This window comes from Podarcis bocagei, assembly GCF_964188305.1.
Source record: "Podarcis bocagei genome assembly, chromosome: 6".
Classification (NCBI taxonomy): domain Eukaryota; kingdom Metazoa; phylum Chordata; class Lepidosauria; order Squamata; family Lacertidae; genus Podarcis; species Podarcis bocagei.
The window spans coordinates 75,904,940-75,927,094 of NC_138130.1; the positions used below are offsets into that span (position 1 = coordinate 75,904,940).

A 22,155-nucleotide genomic window follows, 5' to 3' on the forward strand; every position below is an offset into this window, starting at 1 on the left:
CCATCGCCCATTTATTTTGGGAAACCTGCCATAGGAGTAGAGACAATTCAATACACCATTAGCTTGGAAGATTGCATCTCCGTGATGTCAGACATGCAAATAGGACGTGAGAGACGACATTGCCCATAGGAAATAATATTTTAGCAACCAACCAGAAGAGTTGAGAAAAAAATCCTAAAGCATTCTTGCATAGATAACTCTAGCCAGCAGTTCTGCAGAAATGCAGAATGTTCTTTTATGACTTTACAAGTCCAGTGCAAGTCAGATCTCAGATGCAGAAAGCAAAATGTTGATAAGTCCTTTGGCTACATGCAATACTGAATGGGGGCAGTGATGGTGGGGCAGATGCCAATTGCTGTATTATTATAATGCATTCAGCACCAAAATGTCCCAGATATCTAATCTAAGTCAAGTGAAGTAACAAATACACAAGAAAGAAAGGTGGGGAGGACACCTATAACTTCAAGCTTAGCGACAGAAGATCCTGCTGCGGGGGAACAAAATAGAGAATTCAAACTACTCAAGGGTGAGAAGAGACTCCAACACTTACGTAGCCAGCAAGAAACTAGCCTGTTGAACAAAGGTAACATTGATGTTAGTTGCTCTGCCCACTTTTGTGGGCCTCTGAAGTTTGGCCAGAAGGAAATGAAGCCCTTGGGCTGAAAAGATTCCCCACCCCTGTTTTAAGCTACCTGGGACCAGAAAATACAATCAGACATTAGGTAGACAGATAGAGAGCAGCTTTTCTATAGCTGTACCTTGTATCCCTCCTAAGCAATATCTGCCTCGTGCTTTCTTTACTATCTTTTGATGCCCAGCAAATTCATGATCAAATTATAAGTCACCTGTGTTCACAGATGTCTTCTGTGATTTGTTGTAAACCTGTTTAAAAATATGAAACTCCATGAGGAGCCACACTTTGGGTCAATGTTTTCATAGTGCTGGCAAGCAACAGATCTGTTTAGGGTTGAGTTGTGGGTTTTTTACTGTGTAATGTATAATACTTAAGTGTAATACAATTATATATTTTAAGTGAGTATAAATTATCAATAAATAATAATCTCTACAGATCGGAATGAAAACTGAATGAGGGAAATATTGAGAGGCCCTGGCTTCAGTTTCTTGCAGTACTGTACACAATTATACATTTCTAATGCTGGTTCCTAATCTTTTCTGCCTTTTGAAGTCACACCATCTCCAGTGATGGTGTAACTAATCTTGGTTCCACCACAGTATTTCACTTTTTGTACTAGAACATACAAGGTTGCAGCACTTACACCCCTTTTGGCTATCAAGTATCCTTTAAGCCTGTTGCTCATGTATTGCTCAGGTGTTGAAGAACACATATGGGTATAAACTGAGGAGGCCCTGTCCCCACTAGTTCTAGATCCAAATTCTGCATGTTGCAGCTGGAAAGTTGAAGAGGAATTCTTCACAAGTTCAGCTGAACCCACTCAGAATCCTTCCTACAATATGGAATCCTGCACAATCTCAATCACTGAGGGTAATCTAAACGTATTCAACCAAACAGTGGAAGAATCCCAGTCTAGACCATTTCAATCAATGTAGGAAAGGACAGGGGTAGAAACAGGAACATTGAGGGTAGGGAGTGCACAGCCCCTCCACAATTTAAGCCCTCAAATGTTCGCTGAATGTCTGAAGAGAGCTTCTGTTTTGTTCCAGATCTAGCTAACATGCTCCGTTAACACTTCCTTCTTGCTGGTTAGCAATTTTCAAAACAAGCACATATTTCATAGCATCATAGAACTGCATAAACGGAAAGGGACCTCGAGGGTCATCTAGTACAACTCCCTGCAATGCAAGAATCCTGCCTACAGCCATCCCTGGGTGGGCTTGAACCACCAACCTTCTGGTTAGCAGTGAGATGTACTGACTCATTGCGCCACAGAGATGTCTCTGTTGAAGTGAGATTAAGGGGACCTCAAAAACAGGAATATCATAGTAAAGGACAACCTCACATCAAAAGCCCTCTTGACTGAATGCTCCCACTGAGTCACAAGTTATGTTTGGTCATGCTGCAGAGCAGATGGACATAGACCAGCTCTGCAGCTGAATCAAATGTATAACTGGAGCAAATCTGTAGATTTGCACCAGTACAAAACCTTTCCATTCTCCCATATTTTACCAGCTCCAGGCTTTTCTACTCAAATCCCATCTCCTTCCTAAGACACCTGCAGCTTATCAGACAACAGTACACCATTATCTGTTGTTTTTTAATATAGTGGCCCCTATACTGTCTCTTATAAACCAAAGCAAACAATATAAGTGTGGGAACTTCGCCCAAAGTTTTCAATCCTATCTTGATAGCACATTTATAAGTCTGCCTGGAATTTGAAAACAACAAAGTTTCTCAAAGACCTGTATCTAGAGGGTGTGCTTTTTTAAACTAGAGAAAAGCACAATGTCAGTAATCAATTAGTTTCAGGGGTTATAAATATCCTGGATACTGTGAAATGCAAGCATCTGTATTCAGTGTTCCTTCCTTCAGTCATATCATGCTAATGACCTATCACTACAAACCTGCTCAACAATAAGAATGTAGTATGTTGAAGAAATTCCACCCAGGACTGTCCAATCCTCTGAATGGCTTCCTTAGTTAAGTCCCTCTAGATTCAACAAGACTTACAATACAGTTGTACCTCTGGTTACAAACTTAATTCGTTCCGGAGGTCTGTTCTTAACCCGAAACTGTTCTTAACCTGAGGTACCACTTTAGCTAATGGGGCCTCCTGTTGCTGCCGCACCGCCAGCACGTGATTTCTGTTCTCATCCTGAGGAAAAGTTCTTAAACCAAGGTACCACTTCCAGGTTAGCGGAGTCTGTAACCCGAAGTGTTTATAACCCGAGGTACTACTGTACTCCCATGTAAATGAGCTAAGGACTGCAATCTAAACAGAAGGGGGGGGGGAATACTGACTGGAATGCATATAACTTTTTGTAAATGTGTATCAGAATTGTGGTTGAGCTACACTATCAGCAGCGGCACAGAGACCTCAATACAACCAGACAATGATATTTAGGTAAACTCAACCATTGATTATGGAGTGTTTACATTTTAGTGAAACAAAAGCTTCCATTCATAATGGTTCAATTTAAACATAAAATTTCAAACTTCAAATAATAGAACTTTCTTAATCGACATCCTTCATCTTGCACCTATTCTTGACGTATTCTTCCATGGTTTGCTTTAACTATAGTTTAGTTTCGAGTCATAACTGGGGCCTACTACAATGAGAGACAAGGTAATCACAGTTGCCTCAAAACCAAGGGTTCAAACCATGATTTGGAGAAATCCTAGATAGCTCTAATCACAGTTTAATTAGATGTAAGACTATAGCTATGGTTTCAGCAAACTATGGTAGGATGGGGAGATTCCTGTACAAATAGGGTGGGGGGAGAAGAGGGAGCCAATAGGCATGTTCAAGATCTCCCCAGATCATGGTGTAGAGATTGGAAACATCTGAATTGACCATACTGGTTAAACTGTATGCACCGCATATCCTTACGCTGCTTACAATTCAGAAGAATTAATATCAATTAATTTTTTAAAATTCAAATTGAATAAACTGAAACTTGAACAAGGCATCTAATAAGGGAAATTGGGAATTGATTTCATCATTTTTGCTGCACACATTTAACAGAAAAACGAAGCTAAATCAGAACACATTTGCTATTAAGGATGCCTGTTTAACGGTCTATGATATTTGCAGAACAAGTACAGCAGAGACAGCAGCAACAAAAGCATATTCCCTATGAAAAACTGAATATGGGTTACTACTAAGTGAGAGACAGCAGACTCAAAGCAAAGAGAGAGAGAGATGTCAAAAGACAGGCCTCCTTCCATTCTCATTTAATCAAAGCCATACAATTAGTAGATGTCCATTGTTCTTTAAATTTTATTTTATACACAACAATGGATGCAATAAAATATAATAAAATATAATTAAGAGGAGTCAAGTCACTACTTGATTTCAGTGGCATACGGATTTGTACCCATTATGTTTTGAAGCTACCCATGCCTTAACTATGCCTTCAAAAGCTCCAAGCTACATACTGTCCGTCCTGTGACTAATGAAAACTGGATATGTCCATTCCTTTCATAATTCCTTCTACCTATTTCACAATACCCTCAGCCCCTGCTGGCCTTCTTAGAATTCTGGCAAAAACAAACACTTCAATTAATTAGTGCTAGAGACTGAAGAACGATGACAATGAGGAAGCAAAGGATCAGGCCCTAGTGGTACAGGATAGAAAAATGTGTCCTAAAAAAAAAAAAAAGCAACAGCAAGCATTAGTTTTCAACAAAAATTTCAGAATACTGAAAAATAAGCAAGACTATCCAGGACACACGCAGTTAAGTTGAATGGGTCCCAAGCCTGAGAAGAAACAAACTCTTACCTCAGTATGTAACTGGGAACCATGGCATAAAAGCGTCAAGATCTACCTTATCATACTACAATAACATCGCTATTGAAGAAAGCCTATTAGAGAAGAGAGCATATTTAAATCATCATTTATTGGTTAGGTGTTTTGGGTTTTGTTTTTTTTTACTTTGTGTTTACTTGAGCAGAACAAGCATTTTATCTGAAGCCAGTTTCACTTTTGCATATACTGGTAGTTTCCCTGCTGATGCTGGAACTGAATTGCCAATACTATGCAGACAGAGGAGATGCTGGGTTTGTTTTTTGTTTGTTTTGTTTTGTAACATAAATAATTAAAAGAGTTTAATATATATTTTTTTAAAATAAATAACTTGGAATAAACTTGAACCGTTTGGTTTTTTTTAAGCTCCTCACGGCCACAAGTATCTTTGCTGTGCTGCCGTAGAGAAGTCCTATAAAATTACATAAGGATGAAACTGATCAAGAAGGTCACTTTTTTCATCTTTTTCCGAGCAGAATGTTTCATGTAACAGCTCTCCTTGAAAATTACTAAGGCTTTTTTAAGAGATGCAGAAAGGATATTTTAAATGGGAGTTAAAACTAACTCTAAATGTCTTTAAGTTTCTTGCTTTTGTTGCTATTCTTTAATGCTTCATAGGTATTCATCTATGCTTCTCTTGCAGGAGAGAAAACTTAATATTTCTAATAAATCAGAAAACTGTCCCATACGACTTTATCAAGTAAAAAGGACTGAATGATTTTCTCTCTTCCATAAAGGCTTTAGCCAAAGTCCATTGAAGTCAATGAACTTTGGGTTGTGACCCTAAAGCCAAATATAGCAGAAAATAATTTCCGAAACAGACTTCAGTTTAGTAGACATTTTGCTACCAAATTTGCCTGCTTGGTATTTTCACATTCTGGTCCTATTAACAAGTAGGGACTGACTAAACTCTCAAAGGAATTAACGAAGAATACATGTATACCAGTCAGTCCAAATTGTTTTAGCTACAGGGCATGGCAAAGCATGAAATAACTACTTCAGAGCACTTCCTCATGTGGGTGTGTTAGATAACTGTCTGTTCCAACGCTAAAATAAAGCAGACTGTGACCAAACCAACGCTACTGTAGGATGTTCTCCTACTAGATGGAAAGGGGTTTCAAAGAACTGCAAGGTGCACAACCTATTATGCCCAGCAACGTTACTAACATTCATTACTGCTCACTCAGTTACTTTTTCTGAAGTATACTTTCCACGGCTCAATACAAGTTACCATCAAGTACCATACAAGTTACGGCTCAATACAAGTTCTGTTAATTAAGAGAGATTTTGCAGGGAAATAATTTATGCCAAAAAAATCAAATATTTTCAATGACAATTTTTTTTCTTTTAAAATCCACATTCTTCTTTTAACTCAGGAAAAAGCACACACACACACACACACACACAGAGAGAGAGAGAGAGAGAGAGAGAGAGAGAGAGAGAGAGAGAGAGAGAGATTTGCCCCATGCAATGTGATATTCTGCTCACCCAAGGGTCTTATAAAATTAAGCAATATATTTTTACCCTTTTTTAAAAAGGGGGGTGTAGAACAGCTGGCACAACACCTTCCATACCACAAATTCATGAAATATTACAATAAAATAAAATACGATAAGCCTGCAAGGATCCCTGCAATTGAAAGAGGTATCCTATAAGGGAATATATACTATTCTAGTTCAAAAGCAAGCATCAGGTGTCTGAAAACACATACACTTCACATGGGGTGACTGGCAGCTGAACACTGCTGCTGAAGCTTGCCAAGCGTTCACCAAATTGCTCCCCCTCTGAGGCATTTAATAATTTGCACACAGCTCTTCTCGCTTTCCTACCTCCCAGCCTAGACCAAAGTTTCAAGGTCTGCAATTCCTGGCAGGGGAACTACGTACACTTTTAAGGCTACAGATTCTTATGCTTAGTTCATATATATTTAAAAAGAAGTATATGTCCTTGCTTAAACAACTGTTGGTGTGTTTGACTTAAATGATAAGTAAGGGAAGATAAAAGAGGCAACTGAATTGCTATCCGAAGTAACATCATCTTGGGGTGCTGGAGGTGGAGTGTCACACTGCAGAAAACTGTACTTAAAAGTCCATCATTAAACATTTTGCCCACCAAACTTATTTTAATGCACATTTATCAAAGTATTAGGGGCTGAAAACAATTCAATATAGCAAGAGGGAGCCTTATTTGCCAAGTCTGTTGGATCATTTGTTGCAGTAGTTTAAATTAACATGGCTTGTCCAGCATATCCTCTGGTGAGATGGGAAGCTTATAAGTTTAAAAAAACAACAGCAGCAACAAAAGAAAAAACTTGGCATGCTGCTTTCAAGTGGACAACACTGATAACATCAAAAACTTTTATCATCTGGAAAGTATAAATTAAATAAATGATGCGAGCAATCTCTTCTACGCTGCTAGGTGGGTTAGGTAAATAGCTGTAAGGCCTCCTTTGTGTTATCAAGAAAGGCCTAGTGCAATTTAAAATAAGGTATGTCTCTTGTTATTTTATAATCTTGTTTTTAATGGATTGCGACTGTTGAGAGATCTCCACTGATTAGCATCCATTTTCTATAGCATAGTAATTACTCATGGATTCTCCACAATATTTTATGTAACTCCCTTCCACTTTCTCCTGCTTTCTTTTTATATAGGCAGCGAGTATTGTAGTTTTACTCTGTAGAAGCACAGACATGAGTTCAGGTTTAAAAATCCTTCTAAATGGATCAACTTGGCCAGCCTTTAAAAGCTACTGCGGGGAGGTGGGGGGGAGGGAGAGAAAGAACTATCATGAAAAGCTCCTCAAACAATTTAAAATGGTCTTCGGCACTCATCACAGTCCGTTCCTTGGCAAAATAAAAATAATCTCGCAAACATCTCCAGTGCTTGAAACAATATACAGCTTATGGGAGAAAAGGAATAAATAGTATTTTTTTAAAAAAAAATAAAGCACCCCCTCTCAAGACATTTTGGTACATTGTAAAAGACCCTCTCCCTGCATCAACACAGAGCAAGACACAAGAACACTTCAAGAGAGTGTGGGATGAAAAGAGTTGTGTGTGTGTGTGTGTGTGTGTGGAGGGGGGGGGGAGGAAGAGGATTGGAAGAAATCAGGGGTACTAACTACCTTTTAGAAAGTTTGAATTCTTATTCCTCAAGAGTAGCCCGTCTAGTAAAAAAAAAAAAAGCTATACTCTCTCTTTTTTCCCTTCTTTCACACACTAGCAGCAATCATATTTTTTTCAAAAAAATATTTTTTGGCAGGCAGGGAACAGATAGATGTAGAATATTGCATTCGAGAACATCTATCCCCAAAGAATGATTTATATATATTTTTAAAATCCCTTTCAAAATAGTGCGGCCTGCTTCCCAGGTTGCAATTTGTTTTCATATATCGAAAATATGGACTTTAAACTCACAACAGATACCAAACAAAGAACAGTAACTGTAATCTCTGGTCACCGGCATTACAGTTAAAAACTCATTGGCAAACACAGAGACAAACACACACACACAACATTTAGCAGTAAACAAGGAGAACATGATATATGGACAGACAGATGGAACATAAACAGAAAGGAAAAAGCAGAGACCCACTAACATACGGAGAGGGTTGTTTTAAAGGAGTGAAAGATATTGATTTACTTGGAACCGGTGTTGGAAAAACAAACATATTTGTTTCCTTTCCTGGTTTAAAATAAAAAGTAATTAAAGTGAAATATTATAAAGCAGCATATCTTTAAATAAGTGGTATGGAGGAAAGGGGGGGGATGCATTTGTGAAGGAGGCTGGCCTATAGATGTTCCAAAATTTTCTGCTCACACATAGGTCTCACAAACTTGCATCCCTAAAATAAAACAGCAAGAGGAGATAATACAGAAGTGTCAAGGGAAGGAGGGGGGGATTGTGGGGAAAGGAAAGGAAAATATTCTCTCTCTCCTCCTCTTCTTTTTTTATAAAAGTTGACTGGCCTACCTTGCTCCCCAGTCCTCAGTTTGTCTCCTCATAGTCGCTGTCTCCCTGGAAGTGCAGTGTGAATGGTAATGACTGCCTGCCTCCCTAATGAGTCCATTTTCCTGCTCTTGATGTTGTGTATATACACACACTGCAACCTACCTTACAAACCACAGAGACGGGAAAGGGAGAGAGCGAGAGAGAGAGCGAGAGAGAGAGAGAGCGCAAAGCGAGAGTGTGAGAGACAGAGAGAAAGGCACACACAGACAAAGCCCTCCTACCAGACAGCAGACAACCCTCCTTCCCCTATCTAGCAAAATACAACTCGGCTAATGCAGCAACAGGTTCAACGCTGCCAGACTGAGACCGTGCAATAGAAAAGGGTATATATATAGTGGAGATCAGGATTTCTGGCACACAAGCCGTTTAATGTCAGCTGGCCCCACCTTCCTTATTTATGTTACAGGATGTTGGAATGCATTGTTCCAGGCAGTCCGTGTAATTATCATAAATACATTTTTTTTGGTGTGTATATTAGCAGGAAAGGCTGAAATGCATCAGCCACTCTGCTTTGTAACCTGATAGCTTTAACACATGCATGGAAAGTGTAAACATATCTCTTTTGACAGGCAAACCACACAAAGCCTTCTGATGATTGGGCATGAGATCTTTTTAAGAAAGCAACTCCTGAAGATAGATTTCCCCAGACAATAGTGGAGCAGGGAAAACCGATCTTGCTTAGGAGGAAGGCTGCAGAAGAGGTTGCCAGTAAACAAATTAAGGGAAGGCCATTTCTCCAGCATTCCCTCCCTCCCAAATATATATATATATATGGAATCTTCTCCCCACAACAGCTATAATAATGTCTTCTACTTATGTCTGAACAGGTGCAACATGTACTATAGGACATAGTACACACTGTTACAAGGACAGAAATAAACCCTTTTTTGAACTGTAAACAGGACATGGTTATTTAAACTAGTATAAGGTCTCAGATGCAGCACTTTCAGCTCACCCTCAGTCTGATACATTAAGAAGAAAATAATAACCACGGCAATTGAACAGTAAAAATGAGATTTTAAAACATTATGCCACATCTAAAATACACATGAACATTTACTTAGCAGATACAAGGCAGACAAACTTGTACTCTTATGTGACCAACTTTCAAGTGAATTTCTATGTTCCCATCTTAAAGCTGCAGAAGCAATATTTTATATACAGTGAAGGGAGAGAGAGAGAGAGAGAGAGAGAGAGAGAGAGAGAGAGAGAGAGAGTATATAACATTTCATGTGTGGTAAGAACCATACATATATACCATAAGTGAGCTTATAAAGTACACACAAATGAGCAACTAGGCTACTTCCCATGGGAGACACATTCTCAGCTTCAAGTCTGCAGGAAAAAATAAGTCAGGTTCAAAATATTTGGATGATACATGCAACCTCCAACTTGTTGTAAGACTTGCTCACTCAACTCCACTGTACACACAATTTCTGATACAGTACCAGAAGTAAAAATAAAAATATGTAGGCACAGAGACTTATAGAGAACAGCCACAGTAGTGAAAAATACAAATACTGTATTGCTTCCATAGGTGGCTTCCCCAGAAGTATGGTACATTTGTCTATTACTACAACAGGCTAGGCACCGTCCTAATGTACATTTATCCATGTGGACTGTGGTTACACACAAAGGAAGCTGCCTTATACCAAGTCAGAGCCCAAGTCCATCTAGCTTACCATGGTCTGTCTGCACTGACTGCCAGCAGCTCTCCAGGTTTTCAGACAGGAAGTCATTCCTATTGTCACCAGAAGATGCTGGGGATTAAACCTAGGCCCTTCTACATGAAAAGCAGGTGCTCTACCACTAAACTACAGCCCTTCCCACAGTCAGCTTGCTAAATAAAAGGCTTATGAGTTTTTGCTCCAACAAAATTACTCCTACAGGTTGAAGATAGATAGGCTGCAGCATTCTGGAGGTCTTTATTATTTTACCAATTTTGGATGAGAAATAGAATACTTGTAAGGGTACTACTGAAAATCTTAACAGGAACATGGCTTATAATACTGTATATCTCAAGCTACGCATATCCAGTGCAGGGATTCAGTGTCATAGCACATCCAAGTCTGACACACAAGTAGACACTCAAAATAGATACAGCTGTATGTCCTTCCCTTTCTTTATGGGTGTGACTTGCAAACGCATTCCTATGAACAAACGTTGTAACTGTGAACATATGGAGCTGCCTTATACTACATCAGACCCTGGATCCATCTACCTTAGTACTGTCCACTCTGACTGGCAGCAGCTCACCAAGGTATCTGGAAGTAAGCTGAGCCCTGCCACACAAGATCCTTTGCTGGCATTGCTGGGGATTGAACATGTGACCTTTTGTATGCAGCACATCTGCTTTATGATGAAGCTATGGTTTCTAACTTCCTCCTCTGCTACAAACAGTCTTGAAGAACAGTGTTGCAGCAACTTGCCCAAGGGCTAACAGTACATAGCTAATACTGATATTCAAAGTATAACATGATAATCACATTATCTTTTCCTGTTTGCATCTCCCTCCATCTCCATGCTCTCCCACTGTTGTCCCCCTTGTGGCTATTATTAGATTATAAATCCTTTGAAGTAGGAACCTGTCCTCTCGTTCTTTGTAAAGTGCCAGCAACCTATATTACCTAAAATAAGATCCAACCACTTCACTGAAGGCGGAAAGGGAGACATTACCGGGATTTCAAAGGCGGAATTGACATCCGGGGGAGAATTTCTGAAAGGCGTCGCTTTGTCTTGGATCTTAAGCAAGTCAATTGAAAAGCCCAACAACTTTCGGGGTGTCCTGGTTTTTACTTTTTAAAATATGGCAACCCTATGTATTCTGACACGCTACTATGGCTATAAACCAGGTATATGTTGTTTTCCCAGCAGTGGCAAATCAACAGCAATGGGGAAATGCTCTTGGTGTCTTGCTCACAGCCATAACAGCAATACCCAATCCCAGAAAGGAGAGGGGCAAGAGAGACTTTTGCTTCCAACCCGCTACTTGACCCATGAGCAGCAAGCCAGGTAGACAGGATGGTAGGATGGTAAATAGGAGGCTCATTTGAGAGTCTGGGGTATGGAATCAGATCCTTTTGCATCTCCCAGCGACATAATTCAGCTCAGAATAAGCAATGCTATTTTTTTTAAGCTTGAGGAAATAGTTGTGCACATCCAATTCTGTTCATAATTGAGGGAGTTTGCCCCATAACTACAATTTAGAACTTTAAGCATTACAACCTATCTACTGTAGTAATCCCAGGGTGCAGTCTGAAAGCACCTTCCTGAAGACTAGAGTCAAGGTCTACTCTAGTCAGTGCCTGGATGGTGACTATCTGGGAACTACACGCACACTGTCTTGGGTTCCATGATGGGAAAATGTAAATCTAACATAGGCAGCAAAAATGGCCTTGATATAAAGACATTTCCAATGTTTCCTATAACTTAACAATCCTATCACAACACTAAGTAACACTCAAGTTAGTATATAAAACTTTGGTTTTATTGAACCCAGTAAGAATATATCATAAGCGCTGCTGGATCAGACCAAAGGCCTATCTAGTCCAACATCTAGTTTCCCACAGTGGTGAACCAGGGCTTGTAGGAAGCTCACAAGCACAACACGGAGGCAAATACCCTGTCCTGCTGCATCCCCCCCCCCAACAACTAGTACTTGGATGCATATTGTGTCTGAAACCTGAAGACTGCATATAGCCAGAATTCATAATATGTAGTGTGAGCCAGTAGCTTATGGCTTCAAAAAGAGTTTAGACAAATTATTGGAAAATACGTCTAGGAATGGCTGTAGCCATTAAAAGAGGTATTCTCCAAGGATTTGTCTAAACTCTTTTTCAGGCTCTAAGCTACTGGCTGTCATTACATCTTACAGCTGTGAATTCTGTAAATCAGTTGGGCAGTATCCAACGAAATAGATCTGCTAGTGCAAGGATTTCTGCTTGTACAGTGGAACTTCTTCCTTTCCTATCACCGCAAACACTCTGAATCTGTTCTAGGGGTCGTCCCCCCAACAATCCAGAGCAGTTTTTTTAGGGGTAGGTGGGCGCATCCAGGGAGCAGAGAAGTTCCATTACACAAATGGAAATCCTTGTGCCAGCAGATCTATGTAGTTGGATAACACCCACTGCTTGTTGGCTGAATTTTTAAAAATTTGTCTGACCTAAGATCTCCCTCCATTCAGGTTCAATAGATAACCCCGAATTCTAGTATCATGAGAGATGGAGAAAAACATTTTTCTATGTGCCTTCTGCACACCATGCATAATTTTCTAAACCTTCATCTCCTCCCCTATTGCTGTCATTAACTGGCAGGACAGCAAGGAGGAGGAGGAAGAGGAGGAGGATCCGGGGATGGGGAAGGAAAGGTTGGTGTAGGAAGTACTCACAGGGTGACAGAGGATGACAAGGAGATGTGGGAGGTCAATGCACAGGAACCAGAGAAGCAGAAACCATCACCAGAACCAGAGGGGCACCTGTTTCCACAAACATGTCAGGCTCTGAGGCGTAGGGAGCAGCAGGCAGGGCACTCTAGGATGTCTGAGGCAGTCAATGGCCGACAGCCCAGCAACCTAGCTGGCCAGGTGGGAGTTGTTAGCTCTGGGAGGAGGTGTGGGATTTCTGAGCTGAAGTAGGGTTGGATCAGGTGAGGGTCACATGCCTCATCAAGCCCAGATGATGCAAACAGCATGCAGAGTACAAACGGGAAGCAGAGCTGAGGTGCTGTGTCTGCTCAATGGCCCATGTTGATGGACCTCAGCTTGGATGTGACAGGATCTCTGTGGGGCTGTGCTTCAGCTTGGACATGTGTTTTGACCCTGGACTGGGGACTTGACATGCTAACTTGCTGCCAGGTAGGCCAGGGGTTCACAACAATTACTTTTTTCTAAACTAAAAAGTCTCAGACTTTGCAACCTTTCCTCATAGGCCCCTAAAGTTTTGGCTGCCCTTTTCTGCACCTTTTCCAGATCTACAATATCCTCTGTGAGATGTAGCAACCAAAACTATATGTAGTGTTCCAAATGGCATAACAGCATTACAATATCAGAATGGAATTCACCTTTTTCAAAGCTGATGCACACTATGTCAAGGTTTTCCACCAATATCTATTTTCTCCTTAGTTATCATGAATTCAGACCCCACCATCATATAAACAAAGATAGTCTATTTTCTCCAGTGTGGATCACTTTACTCTTACATCCCACATTGACCTTTTCACTGCGTATCACCCAGTTTGAATTGATCCTTTTGGAGGTGTTGCCTGTTTTGGTTTTCACCACCCTAATTAAACTGGAATGGGAGCTTTGTTCCCAGTATAAATAGTAAGCATGCCTCCCAGCTGAATTGGGACCACTACAGAGGGCAAAGGGTTACACCCACTACCTCAGCTGATCTGAATCAGGGCCCTTATACAGAAAACTTGTTAAAGCTTGCACTCAACAGTACACCATATTATTAATGCCAAGTATACTTTGGCCCTTTAATGTTTCTAGAAATATAGTCTACATTTTACTCAATAGGTTCTATTGAGTTTAATGGGGCTTACTCCTGATGAATGGATACAGAAGTGCAGCGGAAGAGCCTAGAAAGTCTTGTAGGCTGACACAACTATTTCCAAAGAACAATAGAACAACTTCTCTGGTGGCCCAGAATAGGAAACTTAACTAGATAAAATATTCTGGTTTCAATTCTGGCCTACTCTTTAAGCTAACAGTAAGAATAAGAAACAACAACAATCTTGTTTGCCTGAACTGAGTCATTTCTGATTCATCAACTGCTCAAATGTGTATTAGTAACAATAAGAACCACAAGAATGTCTAGGACAATTAAGTCAGTGTGCTCCCAAACCTCCACCTGAGAGTATAAAGTATCATTGTTAATAGGAAGAATCACCTCTGAGTTGAGTGCAGATTGAAAAGGTACCTTAGGAGTCATTTTCCACATGAAGTTATACTGAACCACTTAAATTTTTTTCAACCCTTCTGAAATTCACTAATTCAGCCTGTGCCAAGTTAACAGGATTCTCAGGCGTGACAACCGCTAAGGGAACTAGCACTAACACACATGTATGCGTGTGGGTTTTTGTTGGGGGGGAAGTATTTACGATGTGTTTAAATTACTATTAATGGTTATATATTGGTTCTGAAAACGAAAGCTGATCAATGGGACTCACACTGGTGCACAGTATTGCCTCTGAAACCAGCTCCTACAAACACAGCAGGACTGCCGCTAAAAACATTAATGCCATGCTCCTATCCTAAGGCCTGTAATCAGCTCCCCTGTAAGTTAAGTTGATTTCACAGCAAGTACCTATAGCAGAACCACAAGCCAGGGGGACACAGTGGCGCCATGAATAGCTGCCATGAAACTCATCAGACCAGCATAGGAACTGATCACAGATGCAGCACATATATATGCCCATTCTACAAATGGACAAACAACCCAAGTCCATTCCGCCCCCCTCTTGTTTGTGCCCCAAAGCACAGTCTATCCTGTCCTGGCCATTTTAAAAGGGTGGAAATATGTACAGAAAAATGAAATTTAAAAGGATCAAAAAATGTAGGCACTACTTATGAGGGAGCCCAAGGGCTGCTTTAATGTATTCTCTCTTTCAACAGTGTAAAACTGCTAGGTTCAGCTTCAAAACACAGGTAAAAATGCTTCTGAAAATACTCCAGGAAGCAGAAGCACATCACAATGTGTCATTGCTTCCTGGTAACTGTATGAGGGAAAGATAGTAGCCCTGATGTATTGATGGGAGCAGCCATCCTTTCTACAATGCTCCTTTGTTTGCACGTGTAACTGTAACATGTTACTGGAGCATTTTTTTAAAAAAGGTTTTTTTACCCTGTACAGCAGTCACATTTTGTAACTGCTCCAGCAGTTTTAAGCCGTTACACAGAAAACAGCTTTGGGAATGGCAGCCCTGAGTCCGCAACCTGAGTATTGGCAATCCAAACAGTACTCAAAAATCTAAGGTAGGCAGACTAAACCATAGATCCATTCTCCGTTCAGACTAGAAAAGTAGGAACTAAAAGTTTTCTCCAAACTGCAGAAGAAGCTAATTCCTCCTTAATTAATTATTCATTTTAAGATGAGGAGAAAGATAGACATTTCTATTCTACTGTATTTATTTAACAAAATTTATACACCACTTGATAGTAAAAAAACAACAACCCCAAAAACAAAGCCTCACAGCAGCTTACAAAAAGATAAAGCAATAAAATCAAGAACAATTCACAAGAGACAGAGAGAACATAGCATTTTACATTGAAATACAGGTAAACGTAAAGGACCCCTGGATGGTTAAGTCCAATCAAAGGTGACTATGGGGTTACGGCGCTCATCTCCCTTCAGGTCGAGGGAGCCAGTGTTTGTCCACAGACAGCTTTCTGGGTCATGTGGTCAGCATGACTAAAACGCTTCTGGTGTAACGGAACACTATGACGAGTGCCAGAGCACACAGAAACGTTGTTTACCTTCTCGCTGCAGCGGTACAAAACAATCCTGTATTATATAGGACAGGTGGCAACCCTAAAACACTTTTTCTATAGTGCAAGTATAACTTTTGTAAGAAGCATCAATGTAGGCTTGGGCTGCCAAACATACACAAGAATGTGTGTAGACACCATTACAGGTCTCCTCAAGGTCTACACACTATCTAGTCAGAAATATGCCTCCTTGGGCTTTGTGTGGAATATAAACTGGAGGAAAACAGAATAGAATAGTGCCAAAACCTGCCCTCCAATTTATCAACAGCTTCCTCCCCCCCTCCCCCCCCATTTTTCTGCCTCTTTCTCAGGACATTTTGGAATTTATTTGGAATTCTGGTTAGTGTAGGGTTCAGCTTACCTAATTGTTGCAAAGTGGCTGTGGGTGGTGTGTGGGCTTTCCTTTCCATCAAACATTTCTCTAGCTTTCTGCAGCCTCTCAGGCCGCCTATGTTTCCTGATTGGAAAAAGCCCCATAGGAGAAGTTACCTCATGTTTTCCCCTGAGTTTGAAGCTGTGGAAGGCAGGGATGGTGGAGACCGAGTGCCTCAGACTGTTGCAGTTGCTGGTTTTGTTTTTAAGAAAAACCTTCTCTTTTACCATAAGAAACCTTTCTGCATTGGTTTCTTTAAAAATAAAAGACTTTTTAAAAACAAACAGGTGTTGGCTAATGTGAGAAAGCAGATCCACCTTCCCATCCTTACAGAAAAGCTCAGCTGTGGACCTCACGGGGTGGACCAAAACTCTGAAAAGCTGCAGAGTGCAGACCACTGGAGAGATGATTTCTACAATGAAATAAAGGATACCTCACAAACACCACTTGGCTGCTGCACAATACTGAACTTGTACGCCATCCAGAAAATTCCATAGACATTTTCCCTTCACTTTCAAAATTTTCTAATGCAATTTATTATCTCATAAATTTATGGAGAACGGTAAAAAATAACAACTGAGATTAATTTTTTGCTACAGCACTAGAACAGAATAAAGGCAACTGGGCCCTACTTATTTGTAATCAGGCTGAGGCTGCACTCACACCATAGTTTATTGTGATGTATACAAGTCATACGGAGCCTCAGGCTCACATGTTCTTCCCTCCCTCCCTTTTTGGAAGCTTTCACATAGAGTTTTAGTTAACCGCAGTTTGCCGTGTCATTCAAACTAATTGTAGATGGACACTACGTAGCTTTGGAAACTATTTAAGATGGCTTGTTTAAATCTGACAATAATTAGTGCTAACTATAATTTGTCATGGGACGCAGGTGGCGCTGTGGGTTAAACCACAGAGCCTAGGACTTGCCGATCAGAAGGTTGGCGGTTCAAATCCCTGCAACGGGGTGAGCATCCATTGCTTGGTCCCTGCTCCTGCCAACCTAGCAGTTCGAAAGCACGTCAAAGTGCAAGTAGATAAATAGGTACCGCTCCGGCAGGAAGGGAAACGTCGTTTCTGTGTGCTGCTCTGGTTCGCCAGAAGCGGCTTAGTCATGCTGGCCACATGACCCAGAAGCTATATGCCATTTCCCTCGGCCAATAAAGTGAGATGAGCGCCGCAACCCCAGAATCGGTCACGACTGGACCTAATGGTCAGGGGTCCCTATACCTTTTATAATTTGTCATGCCAGACTACGTGACTGTGACTACTGTGATTAACTAAAACTGAAAGTAAATGCTTCTGAAGTCCCACCCACCTGGGGGGGGGGGGAGAATGTGAGCCTGAAATTAATTGTGAATTATGCGCATTATGCTAAACCGTGGTTTAGTGTGATAAGTGAACAAAGCCAGTAGGTCCTGACTGGACAACCGAGGCCAGTCTGAGGGATTATCACATAACAATTTGATAGTCTTGTAAACAGACATAAATGGTAGCACAGATCTCACACATACACTGAACATTCTGGCAGTATTATATAGCATTATCAATGCCATATATTAAATATGTAATCAGTCGTGTCAAGCTATTTCCATAGAACTTTACAACAAGCTGAAATAGAAATGCTCTTTTTAAAAAAATCTATTTGACCCTCGCTCTCTCTTTAGCTTGGCAGTATCTCACTATCCTGTTTCCAGAGTGACAGCCTTGACTATTCAGTTGTCTCTGCTGATGTCCTGCAGTGCGTGTGCAACTTCATTCAAATGGATGAGAAAGATACCAATTAAACAAGCAGAAGAGCCCTGCAGCTTGCCAGCCTGATTCAAATTAGATACCTGTATGAAGTGATTAAAATTGGGGTTTTTAAACCCGACAAATAACAAGAGGACAGTGTGTTTGATTTATATCAGCAGGAACCAACCAAAATGTAAAAGGACCACGCAACAGCTCCACATCACCATAAAATCTCCAGTTAAGGTACATTGAGGATTGAACAAGAGAAATACAATGTACCTTTGCTGTATTTGCACCATGTGCAGCATTTCACAACTTCTTTCACTTCAATAATCATTACTTTAGTGTCAGACAGTTCAATAATACAACATTTTGCACCATTCTAATGGTCTTTCTCCATAGACCTCAAAGTAAATTACATGCCTTTATGGACTTTGTCAAGGAGGAGGAATTTAGGAAGTGAAATAAACGCAGAAGAATTTCTGAAACTCAAGACTCAGAAAACAGAAACGAATCACTTAAATCAGGAATGTTGAACATACCAGAAGCCTTATAAGTGTCCTTAAGAACCCCCAAACACATATCTGCTTTAGGGAAATATGTATAATTTGGGGCTATTTTGGTTCAGGAAATTTATTTTGAATTGTGCTTGGAAAAAGACCAGAGGGGCATGAATATTACACATGTTTAGTATTTATTTGAATTCATAGTTTGGTACCAAACTGACTATGGCACTGGCCAACTGATGCACTGGGGGAATGGGGTGTTGACACACACTTTTCCTCTCAGCTTCTTCCCTCAAAAACTAGGAACGTGCATGGTCCAATGAAGAAACAACCTATAACCAACAATGGTAGCCTTCCACAACGTTATTAATCCACTATACAGTGGTGCCTCGCAAGACGAAAAGAATCCGTTCTGTGATTCTCTTCGTCTAGCGGTTTCTTCGCCTTGCGAAGCAAGCCCATTGACGGATTAGCGGCTTTTAGCGGCTTATCGGATCAGCTGACAAGAGGCTTAGCGGCTTAGAAAAAGGGGGGGAAGGAAAAAAACCCGCAGGAACTCACAAGACATTTTCGTCTTGCGAAGCAAGCCCATAGGAAATTCGTTTTGCGAAACACCTCCAAAACGGAAAACTCTTTCGTCTAGCGAGTTTTCCGTCTTGCGAGGCATTCGTCTTGCGGGGCACCACTGTATTTTCAAACGTTATGGGCTCCCTGGTTTAGACCACCTCAGAAGCTATAAGACAGAATCACTAATTAATATAATACATTTTCAAAGCAGTTGATGTTGGTAACCATCAACCACATCCTGTGATGGTAAACTTGATAATTCAGCTATGTGCTTTGTGAAGCACTTCAGTTTGTCCTATTCAGATTCATTGGATGACCCCAGATTTTAGTACCAAAAGAGAAAGAAAACCTTCACCCTATCAACGTTCTCTACACCAGTGTTTCCCAACCACTGTTCCGCGGCACACTAGTGTGCCGCGAGATGTTGCCTGGTGTGCCGCGGGAAAAATTAAAAAATTCGAAAGATTTTTTTTTTAAAGTCAATTTTTCGATTGGGGCGCCGTCACTAGATGACCCCTGGGGTTCCCTCCCTCCCTCCCGCTCTGCGCCTCCCTCCTCCTCCTCCTCCTCCGGGGAGGCCCTTCCTGGCTCTCGGCCAAGGCTTGGAGGCTGCCACTCACTCACTCGCTCGCCCACCCGTCCCTCCATCCCTGCACCCAGCCTCTCCCCCTCCGTCCCCGGCGCGGGGGCTGCCGGGATCCGTAGTTCCCTCGCCCTTGGGCTCCGCGCCCGCGCGGGGTGCGCGAACTACGTTTCCCAGCGTGGCCTGGCGGGCCGGGCGTTTTGTTTGAAGCGCTCTTCTCCCGGCCATGGAATGAGCGCGGCGGCGGCGGCGGCCGGGCAGGGGCTCTTCCGCGCAGACCCCGCGCAGCCTGCCTGCGCCCCCGCGGAGATCGGGCGGCAGGATGGAGCCCGGGGATCCCCGCGGAGGCGGAGCGGCGGAGGCTGCCCCCCAGGTAGGGCTGCGTCGGGGGGGGGTTATTTTTGCAATGCTGCATCCGCGCCGGAGGGGACGCATTGGACCGCGGGGAGACCCCTTGGCGGGCGTGCAAGGCAATGCATGCGTGCAGGCATTGCATGGAGTGCAGTGCAATGCAATGGCAACGCGGCGCCCTGCATGCATGCATGCAACTTCCACCGGCGCTCCGGACTTGGCAGGTGAGGGGGGTCCCCAGTGGGCGGCAGAGAGAGCCGGGAGGGCGAAGGGGAGCCGGGGGGGAGCAGCGCTGCTCCCCGAGCCGAGCCCGGGGGAAAACTTCGGCGTCGTTGCGCCGGGTGTTGGAAGCGGAGGCTGGCGGGGGCCCCTCACCTGCAAAACCTGGTCGCCTCTCATATATTTCGTGCATTGCATTCATCGCCCGCTTTCTCCTCCAAGGAGCTCCCGGGGGCGCGCGTGGTTCTCCCCGTGTTATCCTCGCAACAACAGCCCTGCGAGGTGGGTCAGGCGAGTGGCCCAAGGGAGCACCCAGGGATTGTCCTGGCCAGGTGGGGTGATTTAAACCCTGCTCTCTGCCCGGTCTTCGTCCTCATTTAGCCCCCACATGTGCATGACTGTGCATGACTGAGGTTTCCCCCCCTCGTCTTGGCTATGGTGTGAGTCTGTCCTGTTAATTAATGGGGTTCTGCCTTCGGAGAAGATGAGCCAGCCCTCAAGGAGGTGATTATGTAATTTGCTAGCAATTCATGTCCCTCCCGGCGTGACGCTGCGCGCTGACGTCACGGGGCTGTAATGGTGGTGTGCCTCGAGATTTTTTTCATGAAACAAGTGTGCCTTTGCCCAAAAAAGGTTGGGAAACACTGCTCTACACCATATGCATCTTTTTATAAACCCATTTCATGTCCTCCCTTGCTCATCTTTTTTCAAAACTAAAAAGCCCCAAATGTTGTAACATTTCTTCATAAGGTAGATGCTGCATACCTTCATAAGGTAGATGCCCACGAATCATTTTGGTTGCTTTTCTGCATGTTTCACAGAACTATCATAACCTTTCTAAGGTAAGGTTACTAAATGTTTTTCAATTAATCCGGGGACACTTTTCAACTTCAGTCGGAATGGTTGGGTTTTGTCAGGGGACTGATTTGTAAATCTGGGGACCGTCCCCGGGAAACGGGGACATCTGGTAACCTTATTCTAAGGTGGATCAATCAGAACTGGACACAGTATTCCAAGTTTAGCCACACCACAGATTTATATTATGTCATAACTATGTTGGCAGTTCTATTTTTGTTCCATTTCTTCATAATCTCTTACATGCAGTTCTGCCACACACTGGGTCAATGCTTTCATTGAGCTTCTACTACAACCGGCCTCTGTTGTCAGAAGCAGGAGGCCTCTACCTACCAGATGCAGGGAATCACTAGTAAGTAGGGTGGGGATGGAGTTGGGTCCTGCTTGCTGATCTCCCATAGGTTGGCCACTGTGAAAACAGGATGCTGGACTAGATGAGTTTTTAGTATGATACAGCAGGGAACTTTTCATGTTCTTACTGGGCAGACTGGGTGATTTGCTAATTTTTAAGTTTCTTATACTTTGCAAGTTGATATTTGATTCCACCTTAATGAAAATGAATTATTACAAGACATAATAATGGTTAATAGGAGTGGTAGACTCATAATCTGGTGAACTGGGTTCGCGTCTCCGCTCCTCCACATGCAGCTGCTGGGTGGCCTTGGGCTAGTCACACTTCTCTGAAGTCTCTCAGCCCCACTCACCTCACAGAGTGTTTGTTGTGGGGGAGGAAGGGAAAGGAGAATATTAGCCGCTTTGAGACTCCTTCGGGTAGTGATAAAGCGGGATATCAAATCCAAACTCTAATAATAATAATAATAATAATAATAATAATAATAATACAGTGGTACCTCGGGTTACATGCACTTCAGGCTACATACGCTTCAGGTTACAGACTCCGCTAACCCAGAAATAGTGCTTCAGGTTAAGAACTTTGCTTCAGGATGAGAACAGAAATTGTGCTCCGGAGGCACGGCAGCAGCGGGAAGCCCCATTAGCTAAAGTGGTGCTTCAGGTTAAGAACGGA

The 22,155-nt window shown here is 42.2% G+C and overlaps 1 protein-coding gene across 13 annotated transcripts in view; it reads right to left on the reverse strand.

Moving 5' to 3' along the window:
• Positions 1 to 22,155, reverse strand: part of ZBTB20 (zinc finger and BTB domain containing 20) — a 487,687-nt gene that overhangs the window by 445,974 nt on the left and 19,558 nt on the right. For 11 of the 13 annotated variants that reach the window (XR_014009073.1, XR_014009074.1, XM_081197917.1 and 8 more), the window contains exon 1: positions 8,416 to 8,739. The exons of the other annotated variants lie outside the window; for them this stretch is intronic. The gene's annotated coding sequence lies outside the window, so the exon portion shown is untranslated. Of the gene's footprint in view, positions 1 to 8,415; positions 8,740 to 22,155 lie in introns of those variants that run through there. 13 annotated transcript variants of the gene reach the window in all.